Genomic DNA, 9,259 nt, shown 5'->3' on the forward strand with positions numbered 1-9,259 from the left:
CTCCCCCCCAACAATGTCCTTTCTGTTTGCTTGTCATATCAACTTCAAATAATTGTGGTTGTTATATCTTCTTCCCCCCCGCCCGGTTTGTGTGCGTGTGTGTGTGTGTGTGTGTGTGTCTGTGTGTGTGTGTGTGTGTGTGAATTTATATATTAATTTTTAGCTCCCACCAATAAGTGAGAACATGTGGTATTTCTCTTTCTGTGCCTGACTTGTTTCACTTAATATAATTCTCTCAAGGTCCATCCATGTTGTTGCAAATGGCAGTATTTCATTCGTTTTTATAGCTGAGTAGTATTCCATTGTGTAGATGTACCACATTTTCCGTATCCACTCATCCGATGATGGGCATTTGGGCTGGTTCCAACTCTTGGCTATTGTAAAGAGGGCTGCGATGAACATTGGGAAAAAGGTATACCTTCGACTTGATGATTTCCATTCTTCTGGGTATATTCCCAGCAGTGGGATAGCTGGGTCGTATGGTAGATCTATCTGCAATTGTTTGAGGAACCTCCATACCATTTTCCATAGAGGCTGCACCATTTTGCAGTCCCACCAACAATGTATGAGAGTTCCTTTTTCTCCCCAGCCTCGCCAGCATTTATCGTTCATAGTCTTTTGGATTTTAGCCATCCTAACTGGGGTTAGATGGTATCTCAATGTGGTTTTGATTTGCATTTCCCGGATGCTGAGTGATGTTGAGCATTTTTTCATATGTCTGTTGGCCATTTGGATATCTTCCTTAGAGAAATGCCTACTTAGCTCTTTTGCCCATTTTTTAATTGGGTTGCTTGTTTTCTTCTTGTACAGTTGTTTGAGTTCCTTATATATTCTGGATATTAATCCTTTGTCAGATGTATATTTTGCAAATATTTTCTCCCACTCTGTTGGTTGTCTTTTAACTCTTTTAATTGTTTCTTTTGCTGTGCAGAAGCTTTTTAGTTTGATATAATCCCATCTGTTTATTTTTCCTTTGGTTCCCCGTGCTTTTGGGGTCGTATTCATGAAGTCTGATGGGGAGCATTAATCAGCTACAATATATATCGACAAAATAAAATTAAAAAAAAAAAAACATACCTATTTAAAAAAATAAAATAAAATAAAATAAAATAAAAAAATAAATAAATAAAAATAAAATAAAATAGCTCTATGGAGGTATAATTTACATACCATAAAATGCACAAATATTAAATGTACAGTACAATGATTTCTCATTAAATTTACAAGAGTTGTGCAACCCTCACAACAATCCAGCTTTAAAGTATTTCCTTCATCCCAAAACATCCCTTGCGTCCACTTGCAGTCCCTTTCTCTTCTTTCCACCCTAGTCAGTCACTTAATTACCTTCTGTCTCTCCTACATTCACTTGTTTCCTATTTTGTGAATTACGTGCTTTGTCCACTTGCCTATTGAAGTACTAGTGCTTGTCCTGCTGATTTGTAAGACTCAATCAAAGACTAACCCTGTAATTACATTTAAAAATACAGAATTCTTAAGTCAGCCTACATATCCCTGCTTACCTGTCCAATAGTTCCTCTTCGATTTTCCACTTCCAATGTGTGCCCCAGACTCTTTGCTTTTCTTGCTGCTTCTGACATTCGGCACAGAGGTCTTCCCTCGTCCTGAGTCCTTTACTCCCGGCCCTCCATCGCACTCGTATGTCTTTGCAGCCCTCAGCACAAATAACACTTTCCAGAAAGCCCTTCCTCAACTGTTCCATCAAACTTCAGATCTCCCAGTACGACTCCGCATTCTTTGGCTTCAGAGGGACCTATCACTACTGATAAGGATTTATTTGGGGGTGGTCCTGATTTTAATGTCTGTCTTCCCCACTGGGTTGAAAACTCCATGAAGGTAGAGATCCTGTGTGTTTTATTCATCACTGTGTGCCTGGTCCTGGGTTTCTTTCTTTTTTCTTTCTCTCTCTCTCTCTCTCCCCCCTCCCTCCCTCCCTCTTTTCCTGCTTGTTGTTTTCTCTTAATTTTGCTTGTGATGTCTTTAGATCTTTAGAAATACTTAAATGTTCATGTAGTTGAGCTTATAATTTGTTTTTCTTTACAGTTTCTTCTTTTACTTTTATATTTAGAAGTGGGTTTTCTACATGAAAACAGATGAGAACATTCACTTATATTTTCTTCTGGATCTTTTATTTTTTAATATAAAATTTTAATACTTTTATCCATTTGCAGTTTATGTTGGTTTATAGTGTGAAGAGTACAATGTAAAGCCACTGTATTTCTACAAACAGTTAAAAAAATTACCCTTGTGTTATTTAGGAAATAAATCCATCATCTCCCCACCAGCTAGAAATGCCACCTTTATTGGATCCTAAATTCCTATGTATGCTAAGTTCTATTTCTGGGCTTTCTAGCATGGACTAATGTTTTATTGATTTTTATATTTTAGTGCCAGTACTGTATAGACCAAACAAACCTCTAATTGTAGCAATGTGTCATATATAGTGTACTGTCATTATAAAGATAGTGGCAAGCCAGTCTACAGGAGCATTTTCTTTGTCATTGCAAACTCATAACTTACTACTCTTAACTTTTTATATCACTGTTATTAGCCCAGTGAGTCTGAGGCTGCCTCAGACTGAAGACTCTTTCTCCTTGTGCTCACACAGTCCCACTTCTGGATCTGCTGGCTGCAGGTAAGATGCCTCTTCTGAATTACTGAATGCTGCCTGCCTTTAAGGTTCGATGTCTGGGTCTCAGACTCAAACTTTCCAGATGAGGTTGGTAGTAGACAGTAGGCTGGGTGTGAGGCAATATAGAGAAGTGGGGACTGTGGCATCTGGAGATTACAAGCTGGTCTAAAGGCATACAAATGGTTTTAAAGTGTACAGGCTAAGCAAGGCATAGAGCAGACTGGATTTGGTATGATGACCACGTTTTCACCTCTGGCTTGTATAGTAGCTGCACAGCAATGTACAGTCTATAGATTGCTTCATTTCATTTCTACAACGACCCTTTGAGGCAATCATTACCAATATATCTACTTTACAATACACACATTATGTCTTCAAAGGGCGGAATAACGTGCTTAATGAGGCCTTAGAACCAGCACATCATATCACAAACCCAGGACTCTGACCAGATCCCAGATTATTTTCTTTCTTCCACACCATGATATGGTGCCATCCATAAAGAGTGCAGGGATAACAATAGGAGCTATTTCTGTTAGTAAATCTAAAAATACAAGAATCAAAGTGACCTACAAAGTACCAATAAACCCGACTCTGGCTGCATTCCAAATGTCAGGGCACAAGGCATTAAGGACTCCTGCTGACAGGGAGGCCCTGGTGCACATCTGTCTGAAACACTTGGAGTCAGCCTGGCCAGCGAGGCTGTGGAAGGAACAGCTCAACAGTTTCACCATCTTATTGTTTTATCCATTTAGGAAACTCCCAGAGAGAGGCAGATGGAGATGATGCAGAGTTTGTAAATTACTAGCTCATTTCCAAAGCTCACGTTGGCTCTCTCTTTATCTCTCCCTCCCCCCTGTCTTTCTCTCTTTCCCCCCTTTCCTGCCTGTATCTTGGTGGCACTCAAGCCCTCTAAGATGGACCACTTCTGGATATCATTATTCAAAGAAGGAGGAAGACCCATCTCTGTTTCTAACTCTGAGCCTCAGTGGCTCTGAGTATTTCTGAGCGACTTGCTCAAAGAAGAGGTGAAGACTCAAGAAGAGAAGGTGGTGGCTCTCTTCTGACTCTGCTACCACCAGCATAAAGGCTGGGGTGGGGATGCACAGCCAAGAGAGCTCTTGAACTCCATCTCAAGGAGACGGTAAGAGGATTTGGGGAATGAGACATTCTTCCTGGAGACCTGCTTTGTCTGAACATAAGAGCTAGGAGGAAGGCCCTGATGAGTTTGGTCCTGGAGTAAGATCATGCTATTTTGCCTGGCACTGACTGCCAGTGCGTTTGTCTGAGCTGATGGCTCTATGAGTGCTGAGGACAGTGTAATCAAAGGCCCCTTCCAGATGAAAAAGAACAATGCTTTCAAGTGAGCATCGGGGCCTTCCTGGGCTCTGTGGTAATTTTCTGACACTGAGCAAGTCTCCTTCACTAAGCCTCTGGTCTCTGATCTGTAAATTAAAGAAGCATGTTTATGGAAGAGGCAGAAAACCTTCTTCCACACAGAAGACATCTCACCTATGTGGGGATGAAGCATCTAAACAGAAGAGCGGTGAAAGACCTTGGATGGAGGATTGGTAAGTCACCTTACTAGCACAGAAATATAAGCAGTCCGAAGATAGAGGACAGGTCTTTTTAAAAAAAAACTGTGGTAAAATCCATGGAACACAAAATTTACCATCTTTACTATTTTTAAGTATAGTCATATGATGCTTAACCTTGGGGACATATTCTGACAAATGCATCATTAGGTGATTTCATCATTGTGCGAACATCACAGAGTATACTTACACAGACTTGCACAAATATTAGTTAGTGCTCCTTAGAAAAACACATATGCAATATAGGTGGCATCTCTCCTTGGGGGGCGTTAAACAAAACTTCTGCCCATCTCTTTTGGCCACCATCATTGATTAACTTTGGGTCATTTCCTTCCCCTCAAAAGCCTCCAAATCTTCCAGTAGTGGCTTAGAAGGAGCACATGAAAAACAATTGATTGGCACCCCCCATCTTGCCACTGGATGGCCGTGCACCTATACCCCTGCATGCTCTCTAGGAGAAATCTCTCTGTCAGCAGAGTCTTGATTTGCCCAGTTGGAGAAGTCTATAGACTGGAGAGTTTAGCGAAAAACAGTTGTTTTTGTATCACTGCCTAGTTTCTGCAGTAGAATGGCTAACGTCCTTCTTCATGTTTACCTCAGAACCAAAATTTAAAAAAAACCTTGGCTGCAGTATAATCTTTTCTGAAATTTCTTCCCTTCCTCCAAGTCTGATTTACTTGCCCCTCCATTGTCCTCTTGTAGCCCCTGTGCTGATAGCTGCTTAATGATACTGCCCTTTAACCAGCTTGTTAGTTTGTATGTCTTCCTTGGAGAATGTCTATTTCAAGTCACTTCCCTATTCTTTAATTGGGTTTTGTCATTGTTGTTGAGTAGGAACAGGTCTTTTCATTCTTGTATCTACAGAACTCAGAATAACAACCACCATTAAAAAAAAAAAAATACAGGTGTCTTCACTGTACTGAGAAAGGAAAGGTTCTTATGCAACTTTATATCCTTGGCTCTTATCATGGTTCCTGCACATCGTAGGTGGCCAATCAAGACTTCTTAGTTGAATCTATCAGATAGAATAAACGTAGAATGATAAATGACCACTCATTTAACTGTACGTCCAGATGACACACACTCCTAAAATTGAGCCTTAAAAATAATTTACTATTTCTGAATATTAATCTAATACATACAATTTGATAGATAAATTATATTCCTTTTAAATGTAGATATCTTTAATTACAACTCACATGAATAATAATTCTCATACGTCTATTTTTATTCTGCCCTTTGTGTTTCTGAATTCTCACTGTCTGACCTTTGCCATTTTTTCTGTTGTCATGCTCGTGTTCTGAAAGTGTTGAGATTTCTGAGTGTCATCCTTAACTAATCACTGCCACTTGGTTCCTACATTCAATCAGTAACCAGGTCTGTTCATTCTATTTCCTAAATATCCCTCAAATCTGTCTATATCACTTCATCCTTGTGGCCCCTGTCCTGTCTCGGCCTCATGGTTTTAGACTATCTGCCTCTGATCTTGGATCTTTCCAATTCATTCTCCATGCTGCAATTAGAGTGATCATTTCAGAGTGCATGACATACCCCTACTGCATATTGGGGTGGGGATGCAGATAAGGATGGGGGTGGAGGAGGTAGATACAAGCACATTCACTGACACGCCTCTACCTAGTTTAATGAGGAGACTTCAAAAAACGAGTATGTGAAGATTAGAGGTTTCCTCCTACTTGAAGAGCCCAGAGATGGCACTTTAGGGTCCAGGCTAATATATGGCAGTCAGTGATAATAACTCACTACCACCTCCGCCTATCTTTAGATAAAGAGGCAAAAACAAGTGACTGGACAAGAAGCCTGGCTTGGCTCGACCAGATAACCACACGTGAGTGCAGGAGAAGCTACAGGACTGACAACCAACCCTGCGCTCAAGCTGGACGGCCTATGGCAAACTTGACTCAAGTGGGACTGCTCTTTGGGGACCCTGAGGACTCTCTCCAAGAGGCTAAGAACCTACAAAACCTTACCTGCTTTTGCATAGCCAATGATCCCACCAGAAGCAATCAGTGCTGCACAGCTAAAGCCAAACCAATGTAAAGGCACTCTGAAAAGGCAAGAGCAAGAAATCAGTGCCAGTCATGGTTTAAAAGCAAACCACAGAATCATAGGATGGGATAAAAAAAATCATCATTCCAGACATATCCTATCACCCTACAAATGAAAACAAAGCCTACAGAGGCTGGATGACTAGTCAGTGGCAGGGCTGGAACGCAAACCCAAGTCCCCAGCGGCCTGTCCAGTGTTCCTCCCACACCCCATGCTGCCCGAGGCAGTTTGCTCTCAAAGCTCTTTTCAGCTGGGGAAAGGAACTCTGGATTTGAGAAGCTCCTGGCTACTCTGTTCCCGTTTACTGTGCACTTACAGTGAGCCGGTGTCCTTCTGCGTTACTCTCTTCCCACTGTCCAGACAGGAGACTTCCCCAGGCCTGCACCTGCAGCTAGATCAAAGGTGGTTAAAAGCACAGCTCTCGAACAGTCAGAAAGAAGTGGGTCCGAGTTCCAGCTCTAGCCCTTAGTAGCTAAGAAGTAACGGGCAAGCTACCCACCCTCTCTAAACCCTGGTTTCCTTCATTGCACCATGATAACCATGGTACCAATTTCCTGGGGCTGTTGTTAGCATTCAAGCGTGGTAATATGTGAAAGTGCTTGGCCCGTGGTAAATACTGAACAGATACCAACCATTTTTGTAACGCCCTCAGTTCTAGTAACAAAGGCCCACGGGAAACTGAGCAAGATTCAACGACCAGCTCTGGAAAGGCGACGTATTAACCCTTTCCCCAGTTACCCAAGTTATTACTACATCGGAAAGTGAATACTCCTGTGCCTTTAAATCAACTATTTTAGTGTCTCTTTAGGGGGGAATAGAGGTGCTGCTTTTCACCCCTGCTCCAAGAATGAAATTATTAAAATACTCAACATTTGTAAACCATTAGAACCTTCTGCATCCAAATCACAGTTAGACTGGGAAAGGGGGAGGTGAGGACAAAGTACTACAGGGAAACCCTAGTCATAGTTGCACGTGACACCGCACCCTTGGAAAAGTAACTGTTTTCTTTTAAAACGTATGCTGTATCAGGGAGTCCAACAAGATTGAAAGTAACGCACGCCCCTTTTGCTCTGTTTAAAGAATTAAGTTTCCATAAAAACTGGGGGTGGGCGAGGGCCTTGGAGTCGTGCCCAGGGGCGTGAATTCAAAGCGGCACTTACCTTGTTTTTCAAGACACGGAGCAATAAAACCTCCAGGACACAAATCAGCACCGCGCTCCGCGGCTAAGCACCCGCCTCCGGAGCTCAGGGTTCCCGCAGGATTCAAACCCACTCCACGGATGCGGACAACGAGCAGCGACAAAAGCACCGGCGACGCGGCCCCACGCCCCGCCCGGATCGGGGGACGCAAAGCAGGCGGCAGAGAAGCCTCTAAGTAACTCCTAAAGGGCAAAACTGACCTAAAATACGATGACGACACTTCCCAGGTACCCGAGCTGCTCTCCCGAACGTCTGCGCAGACGGACAAGCAGGTGCGACCCCCCAGGCCGGGTTCAAGGTCTCGCCGGAAACGGCGGCACGCGCGGCGTCCCGGGGGCGGGGCACGGGGCGGGGCTTGGGGCGAAAAATCCCCGCCTCCGCCGTCACCAGCCAGGGCGCAGACGGGGCGACCAGTGCCGGTCCCACCGGCAACCCAGATTTTGAGTTCGGCCTGGCAGGAGGGCTGGTGAGCCGGGCCAGGCCGGAGTGGAGGCCACCAGTGCTGATGGAAGTGCCAGCACAAGTGACTCGTAAGAACGGTCCAGTGTGGACCAAAGATCACTCCAAAAACTACTTTACTAAAAAAGCTACAACCGAGTGGTACAGACACATATTTTTTTTAAAAAAGAATAAAGGTTTTTAAATAAACTTTAAAATTTAAGCATTTTGGTGCCGGCCCCGTGGCTCACTCGGGAGAGTGCGGTGCTGGGAGTGCAGCGGCGGAGCGCCGAGGCCGCGGGTTCGGATCCCATATAGGGATGGCCGCTGCGCTCACTGGCTGAGCGTGGTGCCGGCGACACCAAGCCAAGGGTTACGATCCCCTTACCTGTCACAAAAACAAAAACAAACAACAACAAAAAATAAATAAATAAAATTTAAGCATTTGGGGGCCGGCCCCGTGGCTCACTTGGGAGAGTGCAGCGCTGATAGCGCCGAGGCCGCGGGTTCGGATCCCATATAGGGATGGCCGCTGCACTCACTGGCTGAGCCTGGTGCAGACCACACCGTGCGGAGGGTAGCGTTCCCCTTACCGGTCAAAAAATATATATATATTTAAGCAAATTATATGCAAATATATTTTATTGAGCCAGGTTTTGTACACTCAGCGATTGATAGTTGGCCAATGGCGTTAACAGATTTAATATTGTCAAAAGGAAATATTAAATATTTAAAAAATAAACATTTTATTCCTATACATGTTTTCTCTTTTCCAAACATATAAGGGAAAGATTTATGAAAAGCTTGTTGACTATTGATGGTTAACCGAAGATGTTTTTTTAAATTGACAAGTTAGTTCAAAAATTACAAGTTAAAAATAATTGCAATGAAAAATCTCAAGCATTTGCCACAAGTGCCTCATTATTTATAGGTATACGGTGAATGTCTAACAGATTACAACTAATATTTTTTAAAATGTGATAATGGAATTGAGTTCAAGGTCAATATCCCATACTTACTGATGGCACTTCACAGAATAAGTAAGGAAGCCTGGGTTTACATCCTTTTCCCATAACCTCCTTCATCACTCTACGAGTTATATTAGAACTATTCATTCTACTGTAATTACATAGAACTGATTCAAAACAGCATGAAAGCTTTTGCCTGGAATAGGGTGTTTTTGTGGCAAAAGGTTAATTTTTTTATGTTCATTCCATTAGAACTCAAAGACGGCTGTTTTGCTCAAACGTTGAAACACATGAATTGGGACTGTCAAATTCAAATTCCACTAAAGTTAAAGCCTAGTTAAAAAG

At 42.8% G+C, this 9,259-nt stretch overlaps 1 long non-coding RNA gene across 1 annotated transcript; it reads right to left on the reverse strand.

Moving 5' to 3' along the window:
- Window positions 1-2,125: 2,125 nt before the first annotated feature.
- On the reverse strand, window positions 2,126-7,784 carry LOC134379257 (uncharacterized). The gene is made up of 4 exons (XR_010023710.1): window positions 7,470-7,784; window positions 6,626-6,700; window positions 6,231-6,307; window positions 2,126-5,257 (listed from the first exon to the last, which is right to left on the reverse strand). It is a non-coding gene; the product is annotated as an uncharacterized LOC134379257 (long non-coding RNA).
- Window positions 7,785-9,259: the final 1,475 nt, after the last annotated feature.

Source organism: Cynocephalus volans, chromosome 5, assembly GCF_027409185.1.
Source record: "Cynocephalus volans isolate mCynVol1 chromosome 5, mCynVol1.pri, whole genome shotgun sequence".
NCBI lineage: Eukaryota > Metazoa > Chordata > Mammalia > Dermoptera > Cynocephalidae > Cynocephalus > Cynocephalus volans.